The sequence below is a fragment of the Canis lupus genome, chromosome 23 (assembly GCF_011100685.1).
Source record: "Canis lupus familiaris isolate Mischka breed German Shepherd chromosome 23, alternate assembly UU_Cfam_GSD_1.0, whole genome shotgun sequence".
NCBI classification, from domain to species: Eukaryota; Metazoa; Chordata; class Mammalia; order Carnivora; family Canidae; genus Canis; species Canis lupus.
The window spans coordinates 19,406,194-19,429,819 of NC_049244.1; the positions used below are offsets into that span (position 1 = coordinate 19,406,194).

At 38.5% G+C, this 23,626-nt stretch overlaps 1 long non-coding RNA gene across 4 annotated transcripts in view; it reads right to left on the bottom strand.

Annotated features, from left to right (window-relative positions):
- LOC119877431 overlaps window positions 1-23,626 on the bottom strand; it is a 152,155-nt gene that overhangs the window by 115,536 nt on the left and 12,993 nt on the right. For all 4 annotated transcript variants that reach the window (XR_005376953.1, XR_005376952.1, XR_005376954.1 and 1 more), the window contains exon 2: window positions 303-485. This is a non-coding gene — a long non-coding RNA (uncharacterized LOC119877431). The remainder of the gene's footprint in view (window positions 1-302; window positions 486-23,626) is intronic.

The window sequence follows — 23,626 nt, forward strand, 5'->3', positions numbered from 1 at the left end:
GACTTTCTGATTTAGAGATTTCTCAATTGGCACAAAGGGACTATCTCCCACTATATGAACTCTCCCAAGGTCACACAGAACCAAGAACTAGAACTCAGTTCACATGGCTACAGATGTCATGTTCTAGCCATTACCCAACACTGACACCCACATGGGGAAAAAAAATAAGAAAGGCAAATCAATCCATGAAAACTGTTAGAACACACAGTTTATAAGGAGATTCTTAATTTCTGGAGCCCTACAGTTCCACATGCAAGATGTAGGGGGACAAAGATGGGAAGGGAATCAGTATGTTTCCTTACCTGCATTAGCAACATGTTACAGATATCATTTGCTGACACTGACCCGTGAACATTCACTTTGAATAACACAGCTCCTCTCTCAATAACTTCTCATCCTACTTGTACTTTCACAAAATCAGGAATTTCTTGGAGGCTTTTAGAGGTTATATCCTTACCCAGTCACTTCATATGCCATAAGGGGACCTAGAGAAGGAAAATAAAATTGGCTGTTAGAGGCCACAAGGTAGAGAAAAAAAGGAAGGAGGTCTGGAATTCTCCACCCTCCTAGTCAGCTGCCTAGGGCTGTTTCCACTATCATTCAGGATCCCTGTTGGATAGACTGGTTCTACCCACACTGACAGAATTCCTAAGATATCTCCACCACCCAATGATTGTCAGAATTGTACCAAGCACACTTAGGTACAAGTTCTTTCTGCCTTATCCCCACTGCTCTCATTGCAACTCCTACCATGCTCTGGCTTCAACGAGACAACTAGCACGAATTTAGCAGACATCAAGTTCAATGATTTTCATATATTCAAGACAAATCTTATGAGAGCCATCTGTGGTCCTGGGTGTACAGAAAGAAGGGTGAAGTGGGTCTACCGAGAAGAACCCTGTGTGGTTGGGCTCCTCATTTGGTCCTGGAAGTACCTAATTCATTGCTGCTAAAGAACCACAATTTTGAGTAGATAAATACTTTAGTAGTGGAGTCTTGTCAGGCTGTTGCTGTGTGACCTCTGGCAAGTTACTTCACCTCTCAGTCTCAACTTCCTCATCTGTGAAATGAAGGTGATAAAAGCACCTACCTTAGAGTATGGTTGCAAGGATTGTATAATTTTCTAGCATATAATAAGGATGTAACACAGATGAACCATTATCATTATGTGCAACTATTGTACATGGATTTCAACTGAAAGGCAACAAAAGAAGTGTCTGAGTTATTGATATTCAAGAGACCACTGTTTCCTGAAATATCTGAACATTTTAGTAACACTCCATATTTTGACCTTGTTTACTAGAGACTTTGCCTCTGCAGATCCAATCTTCAAAATCTGTCAGGCATCCGTTTTCTGGTTACTTCACCCTTTCTTTAACATTCAAACACACCCTAATTGCACTGGCTGCTTTAAGGCCTGGCTTAATACCACTGTGTTTACATGTTCAGCTAGCCTTAGAATGCTAGTTAGGCATTATCTGTTTGCCTTCTTCCATTCTGCACAAATTTTAAACTTTCCTCATATTCATCTGGACATCTTTCATGCTAATGCTTGTGTTTTTAAGTTTTTATAACTCCCGTGTACCTAAGATGCTGTAGTTTTCAGGGAGGCCCTCCTATCCCCAATTCTTTCTCCAACCTGTGTGATAGTCTGATTTATAATAAGAAATATGTATTTGGCCTTCTTCCCATTTCTGGCACTAGCTCCTAAAACCCTTGGAATCTCCTAAGTGAGCACAGCAACAAAGGCATCTTTTATTATGTTAATGAGGTGACTTTTATGCACCACCTAAAGATTGGGGCTTTTTGCCAGGGGAACCAACCACTTGATTAGAAAGCTGGAACTGGGATCCCTGGGTGGTGCAGCGGTTTGGCGCCTGCCTTTGGCCCAGGGCGCGATCCTGGAGACCCGGGATCGAATCCCACATCGGGCTCCCGGTGCATGGAGCCTGCTTCTCCCTGCCTGTGTCTCTGCCTCTTTCTCTCTCTCTCTCTGTGACTATCATAAATAAAAAAAAAAAAAAAAAGAAAGCTGGAACTTTCAGTCCTCCCCTGACATTCATGGAGGGGAGAGAGGCTGGAGGTTAGTTGAATCCATGGCCAATAACCAATGATTTCATCAATCGTGCCTACATGATGAAGCCAACATAAAAAGCCTCCATATAAAACCTCTAAGGTGGGGGAGGGGCAGTGTTCTGAGAGCTTCAGGGTTAGTGAACACATGGAGATTAAAGAGAGTTGGCATACCTGGAAAGGGCATAGAATCTCCTCATCCTATCCCATGCATCTCTTCCATTAGGCTGTTCCTGGGTTATATCCTTTTTATAATTAACTTTTTTTTTTAATTTTTATTTATTTATGATAGTCACAGAGAGAGAGAGAATAGCAGAGACACAGGCAGAGGGAGAAGCAGGCTCCATGCACCGGGAGCCCGGCGTGGGACTTGATCCCAGGTCTCCAGGATCATGCCCTGGGCCAAAGGCAGGCGCCAAACCGCTGCGCCACCCAGGGATCCCTTTACAATTAACTTTTAACCGGCTGTAGAGCAAGATGGTGGAGGAGTAGGGGCCTCACCTCACCTGGCCCCACCAACTTACCTAGATTACTTTCAGATCATCCTGAAAACCTATGAATTCGACCTGAGATTTAAAGAGAGAATGCTACAGAGACAAGGGTTTTTGCTTCTAACAAGGTAGGGAGGTAGAGAAAAATAAAAATAAAAAAAGAATCAAGTGGGGGAGGGGCCCCGCGAGGAGGCGACGAGAGCCTCGGGACAGGAGAGCCCCCGGGAGAAGCAGGTACTTTGAGAATCCGCACCGGATCCTTCCGGAGGGAGAGGCGCTCAGCAGGGAACCCGGGCAGAGCCGCAGGAGGGCAGCGGGGCCTCCAGGATCCCGGGGTCACTGGCAGAGGAGGGCCCCGGGGGGAGCGCCCCACACACCCGGTCGGATCTCGGTAAAGGGCTGGAGCACCCGGCGGGGCCTCGGGAGAAGCCGGTGGGTCAGGCGGGGGCTCCGGGCGGAGGGGGCTGCGCCTTGATGCCTTCGGAAGCCCGGACCCGGGGGCGTGATTCCAGCGGCGCAGGCCCTGGATCCCAGGGCGCCGGGGACACAGCCCAGGATCCTGTGGTCCCCAGAATGGGCGGAGGCACGGAGGGCACAGGACAGCGAGGACGGTCCTGCCACCGGGCGCCCTAGATGCCTAGGCCAGTGCCCACTGGGAGCTGTGGCAGTTACTGCGGGAGCCGATTCCAGGGCTGGAGAGCTGGCCGCCACCAGTGGGGTTGTTCCTCCTGGTGTTACCCTGTGCCTGGGATGGGGTGGGGCTGCCAGGGAACAGGAGCCTCACCAGGTAAACAGCTCACCTGAGCCCGGCACCTGGTGGGGTGGGGGCAGCTCCCCCAGGTGCACACACCTGAGAATCAGCACAGCAGCCCCTACCCCAGAAGGCCAGCTGGAAGGACAGGGGAGGGCATGTGCTTGACCGAGCAGCACTGGAAAGCTCCAGGGGAAGTCGAGGGATTTCCAGTATATAGAACCAGAGGATACCTCTCCTATTTTTTTGCTTCCTTTTTCCAGTACAACTCCTTTTTATATCAGACTATAAATTTCCAATTTTTTTCTTTTTTCCCACCTTAACTACTATATTTTAACAGCTCTTCATTTTTAAAATTTGTCCTTTTTGACTTTAATATTTCTACAATTACAGGTCCTAGATATATTTTCCACTTCTAGATTCTTTCAACATACTCAACTTAACTTTGGGAGATATACAAGATATGTTTTTTTGTTTGTTTTGTGTTTTTTGTTTTCTCTGCCTCATTTTGTTCTACAATGTCAGAAGTTAATACCTTCTAAAACACGACCAGCAGGCACCCAGAACCAAGTGGTATACTGTGCTAGTTCATTCTGTGAGATTCCTCATTCCCATTCTGTCCTTCTCTATTTCTTCTTTAATGAGTTTGTTTTATTTATTATTTATTTATTTATAAAGATTTTATTTATTCATGAGACACACACACAGAGGGGTGGGGAAGGAGAGAGAGAGAGGCAGAGACACAGGCAGAGGGAGAAGCAGGCTCCATGCAGGGAGCCTGATGTGGGACTCAATCCTGGGACTCCAGGATCACACCCTGGGCCAGAGGCACCCAGAGGGACAGCAGGACAGAAGGCATATTTGAACAAATCATAGCTGAGAACTTCCCTAATTTGGGGAGGAAAACAGGCATTCAGATCCAGGAGATAGAGAGGTTCCTCCCCGCAAAATCCATAAAAGCCGTTCAACACCTCAACATTTAATAGTGAAACTTGCAAATTCCAAAGATAAAGAGAAAATCCTTAAAGCAGCAAGAGACAAAAGATCCCTAACTTATATGGGGAGAAATATTAGATTAACAGCAGACCTTTCCACAGAGACCTGGCAGGCCAGAAAGGGCTGGCAGGATGTATTCAGGGTCCTAAATGAGAAGAACATGCAGCCAAGAATACTATATCCAACAAGGCTCTCATTCAGATTAGGAGAGATAAAGAGCTTCCAAGACAGGCAGGAACTGAAAGAATATGTGACCTCCAAACCAGCTCTGCAAGAAATATTAAGGGGGACTCTGTAAAAGAAAGAGGAAGCCCAAAGAAATAATCCACAAAAACAGGGTCTGATTAGGTATTACGATGACACTAAATTCATATATTTTAATAGTAACTCTGAACGTGAACGGGCTTAATGACCCCATCAAAAGGTGCAGGGTTTCAGACTGGATAAAAGAGCAAGACCCATCTATTTGCTGTCTACAAGAGACTCATTTTAGACCTAAGGACAGGAGTTGGTTCTTTGAAAGATTAATGAGATAGATGACCCATTAGCCAGCCTTATTAAAAACAAAAAAGACTCAAGTTCATAAAATCACGAATGAAAAAGGAGCGATCACAACCAATACCAAGGAAATACAAACGATTTAAAAAACATATTATGAGCAGCTATATGCTAATGAATTAGGCAATCTAGAAGAAATGCACGCATATCTGGAAAACCACAAACTACCAAAACGGGAACAGGAAGAACCAGAAAACCTGAACAGGCCAATAACCAGGGAGGAAATTGAAGCAGTCATCAATAACCTCCCAAGAGGGCTTGGCTCGGGAGCTCCGCTGAGGAGCCGGAGGTTGGGCCGGGGCTGCCTCCGCGTCTGGCCCGCCCTGCCCGGCAGTGAGCGGCGCCTTCCAACCCCGGAACAAATCTTTCAGAACATAAAACAAGAATACAGTTGTTAGCAGAGGTGGAGACATTTAGAAGTTGTTCTTAATCAGAGTGAAGCTTGTACTTCAGAAAGTCAGCCTCATTCCTCAGCACTCACAGCACCCAGTTCTCCAGGTTCCTCCCGGATGAAGAAGGACCAGCCCACCTTTACCCTCCGACAAGTTGGAATAACATGTGAGCGTCTCTTAAAAGACTATGAAGATAAAATTCCGGAGGAGTATGAGCAAATATTCAATACCAAACTAGCAGAACGATATGAATCTTTTGTGAAATTCACACATGATCAGATTATGCGACAGTATGGGACAAGGCCAACAAGCTATGTGTCCTGAAGCTTTCTTGCATATCTGGATACCAGGTTTGACCTCAAGAGATGGCTGCTGTACACTTTTTGCAACTGGTTTGATATCACATTTCAGCTCCAACTTTGCATCCTGAGAACACTTAAACATTTCTGCAGGTCCATTTTATACAACTTGAAAGACCTTAAAACTTTCTGGTTGCCACAAGCATATCTTTCTTTTCTGCTCATCCAATAAACGGCTGTACCCTACTGTGATGGATTTTCCAAACAAAAATACCTGGAGCAGCAGTTTAGTAAAATATGCCCTCAGTGGCACTCAACACATGGAGTTTCCCCAAGCACAGTTCTGTAAGAAGTGTGTGTGAGAGTGTGTGTATATGTGTGTGTGTTTTAAGTTATTATTTGTATTGTGCAAATTTTTTTGATCTTGAGGATTTTGGCTGTGAATTTGATGCACAACAATTATGGTTAAAAACATTTGCTTGCTCTACAGAAGATCATTAATGTTTTGTGACCATATAAGTTGCGACTGTGGATTGTTTTATGTGTAGGTATTATTGTTAAATACAGGGACTGTTTCCAGGCACAGAATATGAATCATAAGTTAGAATGGACATTAGATGTGATTATGATGACATAGCAAAGGTCTGTGGTCCTAGGTCTACAAATGTGTGGTGAGGAATTAGGACAAACTGGAGATGGGCCGTTTGACACATGAACTGCCTAGCCGTGTTGAAAACTACTTTGACTCCAAGCCTTAAAATACCCATGTGGAGTCTGTGCTCACCTCATTCACACAGAGAGCTCCCTGGACACTGAACCTCTAAAAAGAAAAGTCTCCCCTGGAGCAGGAGCATGAGGGTTTACTTGGGAGCACAACATAGGTGAGCAAGGGGCGGGGCCAGCCCCTGGTGGCACTGCTACTTGTGAGGAGCCACTTCACCTTTGTATGGGTTATTAAAAACAGAATTTGGATCCTTTGGTCAGGCTCCCCCAAATTCTTTTTAAAAAGTGACCAACTTTTAACTGTTCAACTGCTTAAGCTTTGTTTTGGCAACACCCTGCCCAAAGTTGCTTACAGACTGTTTCTTTCTTGCATATCTGGATACCAAATGTTCCAAGACTGTGGAACAGAAAGTAGTCTCTGTTTTGAGGAGGTAGAAGTTTAAGTATACATTTATTTTTCACTGTAATTTGCTCAGGACCACATTTTACAAAATTCCTTGTTTCCTTTATTATTGTTTCTGGAAAGGAAAATTCTATTAAAATTGTTTTAGTTTGAATATAGAATAGTTTTATTAATTAGGGCTTATTTTGAAAAATTCTGAGTTTAATTCAAATGTATGCCAGTACCTTCCAAAGTAAGGTAATATTCAGAGACAGTTCTGATCAGATGGCTTAAATATTCATATTTGAAGATTCCTTATTCATGAACGTCTTTGACTTAAATCTAACCAAAAACTGCAACATTATTCTTTGTACATTTTCATTATATAGTGTTAACAAGCTTAGTTGCAAACAAATAAAATACTTAAGTTATTTGTTTAAAAAAAAAAAAAAGAAAAAAAAAAAACCTCCCAAGACACAAAAGTCCAGGGCCAGATCACTTCCCATGGGAATTTTATCAAACAATTAAAGAAGAAACAATACCTATTCTACTAAAGCTGTTCCAAAAGATAGAAAGGGATGGAATACTTCAAAACTCATTTTAAAAGGCCAGCATCACCTTAATTCCAAAACCAGACAAAGACCCCACCAAAAAGGATAATTATAGACCAATATCCCTGACGAACATGGATACAAAAATTCTCAACAAGATACTAGCCAATAGGATCCAACAATTGATCCTTGAAAAAACTGAAAAAATTTTTCACCATGACCAAGTGGGATTTATCCCTGGGATGCAAGGCTGGTTCAACACTTGTAAAGCAATCAACATGATAGATCATATCAAAAAGAGATAAAACAAGAACCATATGATCCTCTCAATAGACACAGAGAAAGCATTTGGCAAAATACAGCATCCATTCCAGATCAAAACTCTTCAGAGTGTAGGAATAGAGGGAACATTCCTCAGCATCTTAAAAGCCATCTATCAAAAGCCCACAGCAAATATCATTCTCAATGGGGAAACACTGGGAGCCTTTCCCCTAAGATCAGAAACACGATCCACTCGAGAGAGAAACACGAGAGGGATGTCCACTCTCACCACTGCTATTCAATATAGTACTAGAAGTCCTAGCCTCAGCAATCAGGCACCAAAAATAATAAAATAATAAAATAAAATAAAATAAAATAAAATAAAATAAAATAAAATAAAATAAAATAAAATAAAATAAAATAAAATAAAAAAAATAAAAGGCATTCTAATTGGCAAAGAAGAAGTCAAACTCTCCCTCTTCGCCGATGACATGATACTGTACATAGAAAACCCAAAAGACTCCACCCCAGGATTGCTAGAACTCATACAGAAATTCGGCAGTGTGGCAGGATACAAAATCAATGCCCAGAAATCAATGGCATTTCTATACACTAACAATGAGACTGAAGAAAGAGAAATTAAGGAGTCAATCCCATTTACAATTGCACCCAAAAGCATAAGATACCTAGGAATAAACCTAACCAAAGAGATAAAGGATCTATACCCTAAAAACTACAGAACACTTCTGAAAGAAATTAAGGAAGACAGAAAGACATGGAAAAATATTCCATGCTCATGGATTGGAAGAATTAATATTGTGAAAATGTCAATGCTACCCAGGGCAATTTACACATTTAATGCAATCCTATCAAAATACCATGGACTTTCTTTAGAGAGTTGGAACAAATCATCTTAAGATTTGTGTGGAATCAGAAAAGACCCCGAATAGCCAGGGGAATATTGAAAAAGAAAACCAGAGCTGGGGCATCACAATGCCAGATTTCAAGTTGTACTACAAAGCTGTGGTCATCAAGACAGTGTGGTACTGGCACAAAAACAGACACATAGATCAATGGAACAGAATAGAGAACCCAGAAGTGGACCCTGAACTTTATGGGCAACTAATATTCGATAAAGGAGGAAAGACTATCCATTGGAAGAAAGACAGTCTCTTCAATAAATGGTGCTGGGAAAATTGGACAACCATGTCCAGAAGAATGAAACTAGACCATTCTCTTACACCATACACAAAGATAAACTCAAAATGGATGAAATATCTAAATGTGAGACAAGAATTCATCAAAATCCTAGAAAACACAGGCCACACAAAAACACAGTTTTTGAACTTGGCCACAGCAACTTCTTGCAAGATATATCTATGAAGGCAAGAGAAACAAAAGCAAAAATGAACTATTAGGACTTAATCAAGATAAAAAGTTTCTGCACAGCAAAAGAAACAGTCAACAAAACTAAAAGACAACCTACAGAATGGGAGAAGATATTTGCAAATGACATCAGATAAAGGGCTAGTATCCAAGATCTATAAAGAACTTATTAAACTAACAGCAAAGAAACCAATAATCCAATCATGAAATGGGCAAAAGACATGAACAGAAATTTCTCCAAAGAAGACATACACATGGCCAACAAACACATGAGAAAATGCTCTGCATCACTCTCCATCAGGGAAATACACATCAAAACAACAATGAGATACCACCTCACACCAGTGAGAATGGTGAAAATTAACAAGACAGGAAACAACAAATGGAGAAGATGTGGAGAAAGGGGAGCCCTCTTGCAAGTTGGCGGGAATGTGAACTGGTGCAGCCACTCTGGAAAACTGTGTGGAGGTTCCTCAAAGAGTTAAAAATAGAACTATCCTATGACCCAGCAATTGCACTGCTGGGGATTTACCCCAAAGATACAGATGCAGGGAAATGGTAGGGCACCTGCACCCCAAGGTTCGTAGCAGCAGTGTCCACAATAGCAAAACCAAGGAGCCTTGGTGTCCATCAAAAGAAGAATGGATAAAGAAGATGTGGTCTATATATACAATGGAATATTACTCAGCCATCAGAAAGGATGAATACCCACCATTTGCTTCGACATGGTTGGAACTGGAGGGTATTATGCTGAGTGAAGTAAGTCAGTCAGAGAAGGACAATCATTATATGGTTTCACTCATTCAGGGAATATAAAAAATAGTAAAGGGATTAAAAGGAAAAGGAGAGAAAATGAGTGGCAAAAATCAGAGAGGGTGACAGAACATGAGAGACCTCTAACTCTGGGAAAGGAACAAGGGTTAGTGGAATGGGAGGTGGGCGGGGGGATGGGGTGACTCAGTGACGGGCACTGAGGGGGGCACTTGACAGGATGAGCACTGTTATGCTATATGTTGGCAAATCGAATTCCAATAAAAAATACACAAAATAATAATAAAAATAAACTATTAACCTAGAAAATTAAGTATTTCTCTGAGTTCTGTGTGCTACTGTAGCAAATTAATCAAACCTAAGGATGTGGTCATTGGAACTTCTAGTCTATAATGGATTAGTCAGAAGCACAGGTGACAACCTGGGCTTCCGACAACCTGGGCCTTTGAATGGCCTGTCTTTGCGGGTAGGAGGTGAGTCCCTAACCTGTGGAATCTGACGCTATCTCTGGGTAGATAGTGTCAGAATTAAGTCGAATTTTAAACTCTGCTGGTGTCTGAGAACAGCTTGTTGGTGTGGGAAGACTCCACCACCCCTGTACTCCTCCTCCGTTGGTAGAATTGAGTGCAGAAACTTTGACTTTGGCTTCATACAAATACCTTAGTAGCATGTGCTGTCTCTTTGATGCAAATGAAAGGTTAAATAAGGATCTAAAAAGATCTTTTGACTCATTGGTTGTAGAAGATTGCTTGAGACCATGGGGTATCATTGAAAATTCAGGAAAAAACATGAAAAGTGGAAAGCTAGAGCCTCCAAAGACAGCTTCTGGCCCTGATTATATATGAGCAATTTTATTTAAATGATACTGATGCAGTTAGATGATGATGGTGGAATTTAAGCCTCTTTAAATACCAAGAAATACCACTTATATATAGTTCCATTCTCCCCTACCAATTATTTGTTCTCCCCTTTGCTGATGACTTCTGAACATTGGAAATGTCTCTTCTGTGTTTATTCCATAAAATTCTTCTCTTGTGATAGCCGCATTCAACTTGTTATTCTTTTAAAAGTTCATACAATTTCATTAGAACTAGAAAGGGCTTTTGGAATGTTACCAATCTGGCAACATTCATCTGGCAATAGAGCTTGGCCTTAATAGGACAGGACTGGATTGAATTAGAGGGCTCAAACTTCTGAGTGAATAATCCAAAACTTTTGGAGGAACAGCAAAAGTGTTTGCCAAACTGAAACAGATACCTGTGGGTACAGGCAGGTGAAAGATCTTTTTGCTGTTCACTATTAATGATACGGTATTTATTTCATTGAAAGTCCAATAAAATGGTTTCTTGAAAGGGTTATTATCATTTGACTTCAGAAACTTAAACATATGATATGTCCTCTTATTCAAAAGAATGCTGCCATTGCTTGCCTTTGGATTGAAAACACTTGTTTTATCTTGACATATGGTTATAATTCAAAGTATTTTCTGATAGTTGCTGAGGCCCTAGAGAAGTAAATCTCAACTAGGACCAGTATTGGCTCCAGAGGATATCTGTCAATGTTGCCCCACAAAGGATATCTATAAACATTTTTTTGTTGTCACAAAGGGGGATGGGTTCTGTTGGCATCTACTGGGTAGAAGACAGGGCTGCTATTAAACATCCTTCACAGAACATCAACCCCCAACAAAGAATTACCTGATCCAAAAGATAAATAGTGTAGAGGTTAAGAAACCCTGCCCTAGACCACGTAGAATATTAAAGGTACAAGAGCCTATCCTTGGTTGGAGTTCCTTAGAATCAAAACTAATAAAACAAATGATTCTTGTGTATGATGTATAGAATATTCTACTTTATCTGTCTATTCAACTGGATTGCAAACCCTATGAGTGAGGGACCATAGTTACTATGTCTTTGTAACAAGGTGATGGTTAATAATTCTCTAGGATTTGGTGAGAACGGACCAAAAGTAGCACAGCTAATTCTCAAATAGCATAATAAGAGTTAAAAGATGTAGAGTATACAAAATCATGGTTGCAAAATATGAGTCAAAGTGTGCTTTGATGGATTTTATATAAATGTAAAGTCATATCCAGTAATTTAAGGTGTACTCACCATTTTAATATGCTCATATGGTAAAAGTGATCAATAGTGTGTAGTAATTAAGAAACAGTAAATATAAATTATTTGGTGAAAAATCACCCCCAAATTACTATATATATTAAAGCAGTATGTTATTGCCTATTTCTTTATTTTTTTAAGTATTTTATTTATTTATTTATTTGAGAAAGAGAGAGAGACCACAAGCAGGAGGAGGGGGAAAGGGAGAGGGAGAAGCTGATTGCCTGCTGAGAGATGAGAACAACTATGCTGGGTTCAGTCCCAGGACCCAGTCATGACCTGAGCTGAAGACAGCTGCTTAACTGACTGAGCCACCCAGGCTCTCCTGTTATTGCCTATTTCTTAAGCTATTTCAACTCTATCCTACCTTCAAATATTACAAAGGAATCAGAAATAGGTCAGAAATCCAATCCTAATTACTTGCTCCTTTCCTTCTTCGCCTAATTCCTCCACTGCCGGATGGAGTTGTAGGTCTGATGTCATAGGAGTATAATATTAACCATATTTTCCTCCTTTTTGTCTCTCTGGGTCTAGCCTCTGCTTTGGTCTCAGGAGAGGCTATGACCAAAAAGGAAGGGGCATACTGTCCAATTATGGAGGCAACTGTGCATTCCCAAATTACAGTGCATACCTTATGGTACTGATTATTCTGAAGTTCCAATCATCAGTATTTTGCAATACAGCAGTTTTATTTCTTGATGATTTGTACCAGTATTAATTTTTTCCCTAGGAAACTGCTTATTTAAAAATAAAACCTATGGTAAATTGTAAACATACATCTTTCCCACATCATCAAAAGCTGTTATTTGTCATCTTTGGGGTAAAATAGATTTTATGTATACCTATATACAGCAGCTGGAGACATCCTGTTAAATACTGAGAAAAACATCCTAAAAAATACTGATAAATGAAATTTCCTCTAAAAAAATTAATAAAATTAGTTAGGTCCATATATTTCTTCATGGTTTGATACTCAAGCAGTAGGATAATGCAGAATGCCTAACAGTTCCAAAATTCTATGAATCTTTCTGTGTTCATTTGGTTTAATATCACCATAAACCTAATGGTACTGCAGTCAGCTGTTGATTTATTTAACCTTGACCAGAAATGAAAATATTACACTGAAATAGGATAGCATTGCCTTATGAAGAAGAGATGAACTATCAGATGCCCCACCTCCCTAAACAAATAACAGTAGAATTTCCTCTAGTCTGAGCAGCTTTCACCAGTTTTATGAGTGAGTTAAACAACAAAAGTGTCATCAAAATCTGCTACTGGTTTCAGATTACACCTGTTTAATCTCCTGGTAATGACTTTTGCTAACGCATCTGCCTATATATGAGGATTCCCGGAAGAACTGAAAATCTTATAATCACATGGAAAATGCCCAAAGGTAAGATAATTATTTGTGAAGAAGACAGGAAACCCCGTTAAAAGAATTACCAATATGCATAAAAATAGATATTATAGTCACTCAGTTTACAATGCTTAAGAACATTAACTCTTTGAAAAAATAAATTAATTGTATACTGACTCAAATGTCAGCATTTTAAGTAATATTAGAGGATCAATTTTTTTAAAAATTACATTTCAAGACTACACATCAAATATGTAGTTTCTTATAGTTGGACCCTAGAGAACAGAAAATTAAAGCAGAAAAAAGTATAATTGAAGAAAGATAGCTAACATATTTCCAAATTTGGTGAAACACATAAACATATAAATTCAAGAAGTTTAGCAAGGTCAAACAAGAAGAATACAAAAAGTAAAAAAAAACAAAAACAAAAACAAAAACAAAAAACCCACCAGAGTACATCTTGGTCAAACTGTCAAATTCTAAAGGTAAAGAGAAAATCTTAAAACTAGCCAGAGAAAAGTGGCATTACATACAAAGAACAATTCAAAATATTGTTGCCTTTTTATCAGAAACAACTGAAGTCAGAAAAGAGTGGAATAAACTCTTTAAGCTCTAGAAGAATATATAAACTGTCAATCCAGAACCCTATATCCAGCAAAAATATCCTTCAAGAACGAATGTAAACTAAAGATATCTCCAAATGAAAGAAAACTAAGCTTTTTCACTAGCAAATCTAGTGAAAGTTCTTCAGGCAGAATGCAAATGATACCAAATACAAATGTAGATTTTCAGAAAAGAATGAAGAGCACTGTAAGTAGTAAACGTATGACTGATTACAAAAACAATGCCCTCTTAATAACTAGATAAATACACAATAAATGCATATGACAGTTTAAAAACATCTCTATCTCTATAGTGGGATTTTGGCATAATCTGATGTGATACATACAAATCATACCATAACTAATGGGGGGAAAGTAAATGGATATAAATGATTATAAGGTTTTTAGAATTTCACATAAACTGGTACAGTATCAACCCAAAATTGTGACAAGTTAAAGATGGGTATATAATCCTAAGAACAACCAATAAAATAAAATTCAGATAGCTATAGTTAAAATCAATGACTAAATTAAAAGGAAGTTATAAAAATATTCAATGAATGTAAATGAAAACACAAAAGGAGAAATAGAAACAAAAAGTAGAGAAGATAAAAATTTTGTTATAAGTTAGCAGACTTAAATTTAGCCATGTTAATAATTAGCTTAATATATTAACAGAATAAACATTTAAAGAGAGAAAATTCAAATAAATTTAAATAGCAAAACCAGTTATGTACCCTTCTTAAAGCAGGTAAAAAGTAAAAAAGATAGAAAAACAAATACCACAAATACAGTAAGCTTAAGAAGGTAAAGTGATTGTGTTAATATCAGATAAATAAAACTTCATGACAAAGAAGAGAAATAATGGTAAAAGTGTTATTAATAAGAAAGACATAACAATCCTAAGTATGTACATTCCCAACAGAACTGTTTTAAAATCCATGAAGAAAAACTGACAGAATAAAAGTGAGAAATAGACAATTCTATTGTCATGAGATTATAATACCCCTCTCAAAAATTAATAGAACCAGATAAAAATATTAGAAAAAAAGAGAGAAGATCTGAAAAACTCTGCTAACCACTTTGTCCTAATTGGTATTGATAAAACACCACATCCAAAAATTGTAGAATCCACAAAATATACATGATATATTTAGTGAGATTGATCACCTTCTATACCACTAAAATATCTCAATGAATTTCAGAAGACCAAAATCATAATGATTGTGTTTTCTGACAAAGTAACAAACTGCTAAAGTTAAAACAAATAATAAACTAGAAATGAATAACAAGATACATACAAAAATTCCAAATATTTGAAAATTAGACCACATTTTTTTTTTTTTTTTTATGATAGTCACACAGAGAGAGAGAAAGAGGCAGACACAGGCAGAGGGAGAAGCAGGCTCCATGCACCGGGAGCCCGACATGGGATTCGATCCCGGGTCTCCAGGATCGCGCCCTGGGCCAAAGGCAGGAGCCAAACCGCTGCGCCACCCAGGGATCCCTAGACCACATATTTCTAAATAATTCTTGGGTCAAAAAATATGAGGGAAATTAGAAATACTTCAAATTGGATATAATTAAAATAATACATATCAAATAAGAGGAATGCATTTCGGTGCTTAGAGGGAAATTTATAGCAGTCAATGCTTATTTTTTTAAAGATTGTATTTATTTACTTGGGGGGGGTAGGGGGATGGGGAGAAGCAGAGATAAACGGACATGCAGACTCCACACTGAGTGCAGAGCCCTACACGGGGCATGATCCCACCACCCTGAGATCATGACTTGAGCTGAAATCAAGATTTGTATGCTCAACTAACTGAGCCACCCAGGCACCCCAGTGAATGTTTATTTTTTTATTTTTATTTTTTAAATATTTTATTTATTTATTCATGAGAAACACACAGGGAGAGAGAGAGAGAGGCAGAGACACAGGCAGAGTGAGAAATAGGTTCCACGCAGGGAGCCCGATGCAGGACTCGATTGCGGGACTACAGAACCACGCCCTGGGCCAAAGGCAGACGCTGAACTCCTGAGCCACCCAGGGATCCCCATGAATGTTTATTTATTTTATTTTATTTTATTTTATTTTATTTTATTTTATTTATTGTATTGTATTATTTATTTTATTATTTTAAATTTTGTTTATTTATTCATGATAGACAGAGAGAGAGAGACAAGCAGAGGGAGAAGCAGGCTCCATGCCGGGAGCCTGACGCGGAACTCGATCCTGGGACTCCAGGACCACGCCACGGGCCAAAGGCAGGTGCTGAGCCCCTGAGCCACCCAGGGATCCCCATGAATGTTTATTTTAAATCTAAAATCAATGATGTGAAGTTCTACCTTAAGGAGCTACAAAAAAAGAAGAGTGAAGTATACCTAAAGTAGAAGAAAATGGTAAAGAAAATAGTATAATTAAATGAAATAAAAAAGAGACAACAGGACAAATTAACAGAGTCAAGACTTGGTTCTTCTAAGAAATGAAAAAAAATTAATAAGCCACTACCTAGGAATAAGGAGAATACAAATTACCAATATTAGGAATGAAAGAATGATGTATCTCTTGGTCTATGTGCTAGTTTTATGGCTGTGTTCCTTTTTAAAAAAAATCATTGAAGTGTATTCTAATGATTTGTGTGCTTTTCTGTATGTATATTAAGTTTCAATAAATAGCTTGCTTATTAACAAGTAACAAAGCTCTAAGAACATGATTTTTAATTGCTCTCAAAGTTAGAAGACATGAAATCAGACAGAGGGTATATTTGTTAGCTTGGACTACTGTAACAAAATACCATGCACTAGGGGGTCTTGAACAACAGAAATTTATTTTCTTACAATTCTGGAGACTGAAAGTGTGAGATCAGAGCACCAGCATGGTTGGGTTCTGGCAAGAACCCTTATTCTAGATTGTAGATAGCTGCTTTTTTGTTGATACTTATGGCCTTTCTTGGGATTTCTCTCTCTCTCTCTCTTCCTCTTCTTAGAAGGTCAAATCATATAGCATTGGGATCCCACTCTTGTGACCTCATTTAACCACAATATTTGTTAAAAGCCCTATCTCCAACTATAGTCACATTGAAGGTTAGGGCTTCAACAGATGAATTTTGGAGGAAACACAATTCAGTCCATTGTAGAAGGGATGAGTTGAAGTTTAAAATTCTCCAGAAATAGATCTGATATGGTATACAAGACATCTGTTAGGAAGTGCTCTTGGGATCAACAAGTATGGAAAGCAGAAGAAGAAGGATTGTGCCAGAGAAACTGAGCTGTGATGCAGTCTCAAGAAAGCCCACAGCTGACTCCATGGGGAACTCTGTAAATAGATGGCTCTTCAGAGCTACCCCCAAATAGGACAAGACAACATTGTTCTACAATGTCCAGTCACTGCATGTGAGCTGCCCTAGGAAAGAACAAGGTCTTAGACAAGTTGACTCCTCAGCAGAGACAATTCCAAAAGAAAGAAAAGTAACAGCAGACAATCCCTCTGCCCCCAACAGCTGGGTGAATAAATCTTTCAGTTCTGATAGGCAATGCAGCACAGCATCCTCAAAATGTTACCTGGAAAAAAGTTAACTGCACACCTTTATCTTGGTGATAGACCTTCAGCCTACCAGACTTGGAAACTCCAGTGCAACAAGGTTTGTGCTGACCAAGGATATGGACTCAACTTGGCAAGGCTCTGAAAGATTATTATTTACAATTGCCATACTGATACATTAATTTGCAATGAGCTGTATATTTGTCAATGTAAAACTTGTAAGCTGCTAATATATAATCAGAAAGGTCTTGCTTAGTATAGAAATAACTGGTAGTATAATTTGAATAATTAATAACATCAAGCCCAATACCCAGGCCCAGATTAGTGCCAGGTCTTTAATATAATAAGGGTCACGTTCAATATGTTATAAAGCAGTTAAATTTAGTTCTCCTGTATTTTTGGCTTTCTCATACCTTTCTTCTTACAATTACTTAATTGTAAGTAATTAAAGTAAAAATACTCCAAAATCTGATCCTGAGGTATGTTTAATACACTGTTCCTCCTAGATAAACCAAACTGAATGATGAAACCAGCAATGCAGAAATAAATGAATCACCCTTGAGATACCAGGAAGCCCTGGCCACTGGACTTGTGAAAATATCAGTCCACTGTATCTTTTATGCTTGACTGCTAAAATCTGAAGCATCACTGTTTATCTGATAGCACTCCAAAAAATGGAGTCAGACTTCGATTACGTAATTAGATATGATGGGCAGGTTATCCAAATGGCAGAAATGAAGAGGAGTGGAGCACAGATGTAAAGAAAGAATTAGATTATTCAGAGAGGACATGAAGGACAGTGAATTCATGTAGCATATATTTGGGGAAAACTAAATGGATAAATAATTTTGAGAGAGGATGAGAATAATTTGTATTTCTGAAAATGACTCTTTCCTTGATGAGTTCAAGACTGCTCTTTAAAATAATGTCATTAATCATATAAAAACATGGATAAATTTCATAGATATGTTATGATGAAACAGACAGTATTATTCCATTTATGTGAAATTTAAAATCCAATAAAATATTTCAGTGGAGTAGATGTGCTTTTTCTTTTCTATTTTTTTAGAGAGTTTGAGTAGGGAGGGGCTGAGGGAGAGGATAAAGAGAATCTTAAGCAGACTCCACAATAAGAGTGGAGCCCAACACAGGGCTCAATCTCACAACCCCCTGAGATCATGACCTGAGCTGAAATTAAGAGTTAGATATTTAACAGACTGAGCCCCCCAGGCACCTCAATAGTGGTTATTTTTGGAGGGAAGTATTGACTGAGAGGGGCTTGAGGGAGCCATCTGTGGTGCAGGAAATTATTTTGATATGTGTCGTGGTTACCTGGATTTACACATTAGAAAATAATTCATCAAGCTATAAACCTAAGATCTGTGCACTTTTATTGCATGTAAACTACACCTCAAATGAAAGTAAAAAGGGAATAAAATAATTGGGGAGTTCATCTATCCTTATATTTCATGCTATCCATAGCTTACTAATTTAAGGGAAATAACAAGCTGTATGTAAAACTTTAGGGTAAATGCTTGTATTTGGTTCATAATAATCACAGAATCTTAGGATTTCAGGATTTCTTGGGTTATTCATCAGGCAAATGGCATATATCAGCTTCATACAGTGTGGTGGTATTTTGCACCAAAAAACCTTTCAATTAAGATGTGTTATTTTTAAAAATTAATTTAAAAAATAAAGGTAAAAAACATGAGCCTTATAATGGTTGAATGAGGTCACTGATTTGGTGGGTGGCACAAGAGCAAATGAACTCCAGACTGACAGCCTCCAGGTCATTTATTCTCCTGCTCTCTCCACTCCATAGTTTTGCATTTTTGGAATCCATTCACATGGCATTGATCCCACTTCCGGTAAAATCGGAGTAAAAAATGGAGTCAGGCACACTTGCTTAAAACATTCACCCTTCCTCCTTTTGAAACCCAAATCACTTCCTCAATATGATAATATGCATCGACAGAGAGGTTAGTATTCAATGTGTGGTAAATGATGGATGCTAGAAAGTTGCATCATCTAAAAATTGTTCCTCCCAACTCCTTGCCGCCCCCTGCCTATCATGACATCCTAAATACACCCAAATACATGCAAACTCAATCCATTTCTCGGGATCATAAAGGCTTTTTGTGGGGGCAAGAAGGAAGGCTTTGAGAGTTATCTATATTTTAAAAAGTTATCTTTATTAAATTTCCAATATTTCTAGTGTGTCTATAAATGAGAAAGAAGAAACCCAGTAGGGGAAATCATCATAGCCAAGCTCTGTATTCTTGATAAACTTACCTACGATAATCTTTTCCATGTTTATCTAAATAATACCAGCGATATAACTCTAGTGGTCTGGCATTATTATACCTTCAATTTCTGCAGCAATAGCATGTACCATTACTGCAGCTTTGAGGATGTTACAATGGTTTAACGTTTGGTTGATGAATCTTCATTGAGCACCTACTATGTATGCCTGATACTATCCTTGATGTGTGTGAATCAGCATCAATGATAGCAGAGGTGTCCCACCTCTGCAAGGAGCTTGCATTCCAGTGGGAGAGAAAGCCCATAAGTAACCAAATAAACAACAGTAATTATGAAACCACAGAAGTTTTTAAATTGCAGTGCTTACAAAATTGCAATCAGTGCTATGAGGGAAACAGATTGCAAAGATTTTTTTTTTTTAAGGAAGAAGGCCTACTGTAGACACAGTAACTTTAAATTGAGATTTCCAAAGTGAGGATAAACAAGACACATTATAAGACATATGAAGAACAAAGAGAAGACTTCCATCCAACTGTAGGGAACCTGAAGAAGCCTTCCTGGTGGGATTAATCACCTCCCATGTCTTATCCACGCTTAGCCACATCCTCTCATTACATAACTAAATTCTATTGCTTTTCTAGTTCACATATGTGAAACTCTCTAAACAATACTTTCTCCAGACTAAATAACTGTAAGTTCTTTCCCTTTTCTCAGATTTTCTCCATAATTATCATTCTGTAAATTTGTTCTAAAGAAAATGTCCATAATTGCTTATAATGTAGCTTATACCAGGGGGTGGATGGGGACTGGTAGCATTTAGAAGAAAGAAAAATAAGCTTGGCAAAGAATTAGGAGAAGAAAAAAGATCACTGAACAGCAAGAAGAAATGGGATAGATTTGAACTCAGCAAAGAAGGCAAACGAAAGAGAATTGCAGAGAGAAAAAATGGCATCAGTTCCAAGGTTGTTCAGGGACAGAGAGAGAAACTGCAAACATTCACATGACAATTCAGTGAGAGTGAGGCCTCTTTAAAAAAAAAAAAAAACTAAAACAAAACACACACACACACACACAAACCTGTCACAAAATTGCAACAGACACACCGATAGAGATTACATGTGAAGAAAAAAGAGGTAGAGAGAAAAGATAGAGGGATGAGAGAGTCCCACTGATTTTATCTAGAAAGACAGAAATGTAAAAGCTGTGTCTGAGATTACTACAGGTTTATATGATACAAATATTCCTACCACTAACAGAAGCTCTCCCTGGGTCCTTCTCCAATTTTTTAATAACTATCCTGTCCAAAATTCTCTCTGGGAGCCCTACAAAATTCTTTCTGGGCAAAATGCTGAGTTGAGCAAATCTCACTTGAGATTGCAGTCAGATAACTGCTGAAACTGGAGTCACTTTAGGGCTTGATTAAGCTGGAAATCCAAGATGGCACACTCACAGGACTGGAAGTTTATTCTGGCTATTGGCTGGTATTGAGCTGGGCTGTTAACTAGAGTACCTACACATGTCCTCTCTAGTATGCTGGTTGGTCACAGTGGGCCTCCACCAGAGTCCTTTGAGTGTGTCTAGATCTAGGGCAGTAAAACCCAATTGTCCCTAAACAAGAGATGGTTTTGATAAAAAAGGAAGGGAGAGGGTAGAGGTGGGGAATTAAAAGGCATGAGGATGAATGTAATCTTGCAACAAATGTGGGACTCTGCAGAAGGTTAGCTACAGCATCAAACTGGGTACATTTTCTAGAAGACACAAGATAATCCACCCCTCTCTAGGGCTCCAAAACACCTGCACCAGGAAGCATAAGATTCATATTCATATTAAGAGGAAAAATAGATAGCTATGCCTACTCGTTTGACGAGAAAGGCTTTTACGCATCAATAAAATGCTCGCTTGTCAACATTATGTGGCATGTAGGCCCATAAAGAACAATTGCTGAAAGTCTTTGCACATTCAGATTAAAATAAAACTGCTGAACAAAAGCCATATTGTACACAGGTCTAAACTTGAATGGCTGGAGGGGGTTTTATATGAGTATTTTTAGTGACATGCACTGAGAATATACCTATCTCTGGTTCAGTGCTTATTGAAGAGCCAGAAGTTTTTATGAGCAAATGTACTCTTGACTGAGCTATGTGTATTTTCTAAAGGATTACTTTATATTCTCAAATACATTGAATTCACATCTAAAAGCTAAAGTTATCTGCTGAAAAACAATAAGCTGATTAGAAAGCGGGCAAGTGACTTGGTGTTTTATTTTTTAAAACATGATTTCTGAACATGGTGTCAAAAATACCTATAGGAACCGAGCGTAGGAAGCTTTGGTGAAGCTTACACTGTCCTTGATCTCATCCACAGCCCAAAAACTTGGAACATCCTTGCCTGAAACTGTTCCAGCCAAAAGACAAAAAACAAACAAAAAACCCCACAATTCTAAAATAAAAAAAAATTAAAAACTGAAAAAATACCTCATGTACCGTATCATCTTTTGTCTGCAAAGCCATGAATCACATTGGGGTCTCAGAGCCACGTAAGTTCCCCGTCCCAGACTCCTTGCCATGGGTTCAAGAATGTTCCACTTAGTATATGCTTTCAGTCTGGTGCCTTCTCTGGGTGATCTAAGAGGCTACAACCCCTTTGGGAATTTATCAGGTAGGTATCTGGATTTCTGCATCTGGTAGAGTACTGACAAAGACATCAAGGGTATGCAATTTTGTAATCACCCTTATAGAGGAGAATTCATGTGGAGCTGTGTTTCTGCCATTTTCCTAACCTGCCAATGCTGTTATGTCACTGAACCAGTTTATGAATCACAGCAAAATGTGTCCACTCAAGGGACTTCATGAGAAAACTGATCAGTTTGGGAAGTACTATTATAAAATGTTGATTTCATTTTATATTTGCAATTTGTTGATTATGCCTGGAGTTCTTTTAAATTACAAAGGGCAGGGTACAGGACATAGAGGCCAGAAATCTGGGACTTCATCTCATTCATTTTCCTAGGTCTGATCTTGAGCAAATCAAGCCCATGTTCTGTTCCTGCAGTCGTGTCATAGGGTAAATGAATTTTCTTTCTCTCTCACTCTTTTTTTTTTTCTATGTGATGTTTCTCATTCTAAAATTATATTACAGTGAGAAGGAGAACAATAGTAGCCTGGCTGTAAATGTGAAGAAATATCTTTTCCTTAAGAAACAAGAAGCTTTGGAATAAGGCATTACAAAAAGTATATTGTACATTAGCACAACGAGCATACTGGTACCAATTAATTAATATAATTTCACAAAAGACTTTCAGATATTTCATTTTTTCATTCTATCTATATAAATGGGACAGAGAGCAAGCTGGAAATTTAGAGTAGATAAAAATAGTACATATAAGGTAAAACCAATCATTTTCAAGCATTTAGTATTGTCATTTAATCAACAAATCATGTTTAGTTTTATTTTAGCAGACAAATAATTGTCAAGCATTTCAACAAATTTTTAACTAGTGGTATCAATATTTCAAAATATTTTTTCAACTAACAATTTTCAACCTAATTTTCAAGCATTTAATGTTCATCATATTCCTTAATAAACAAATCATGTTCAGGCTTCTTGTGTGTATTGGTTGCCACTGTGAATCGAGAAAAAACACAAATTAATTACATGTTGACATTTGGTAAATAAAAATATTCAGTTAATTCTTCCAAAGTATGCATTTTATTTTTCTGTTCTTTATTTTTTTTAATTGTTGGTTTCACTTGAAGATTGGCTATGATGATTTGGAGTCTCTTTCAGCCTTTTTACTCATTCATTATAATTTGGGGTTTGATTTTTCTATGATGAAGATTTTCTCTACTACTTGGTGGACTTGATTGGGATGCCAGAGGGGAAGCATTTGTTAATCTGGAGTTTAATGAGGAATACTGATGACCCCTCTCCAAAATCCTAAAATGGAAGCCCAATAGATAGATACAGCAGGTTACAGAAAGTTGGCAACTGCAGGAGTAGGCCAAAGTTAGCCAGATTTTTTAATTTCCTCAGAGATGTTGGAGATCTGGGATTTTATATAAAATCTCCATGACTGTTGGAAGGGCAAAAAAAATCTCAGATAAC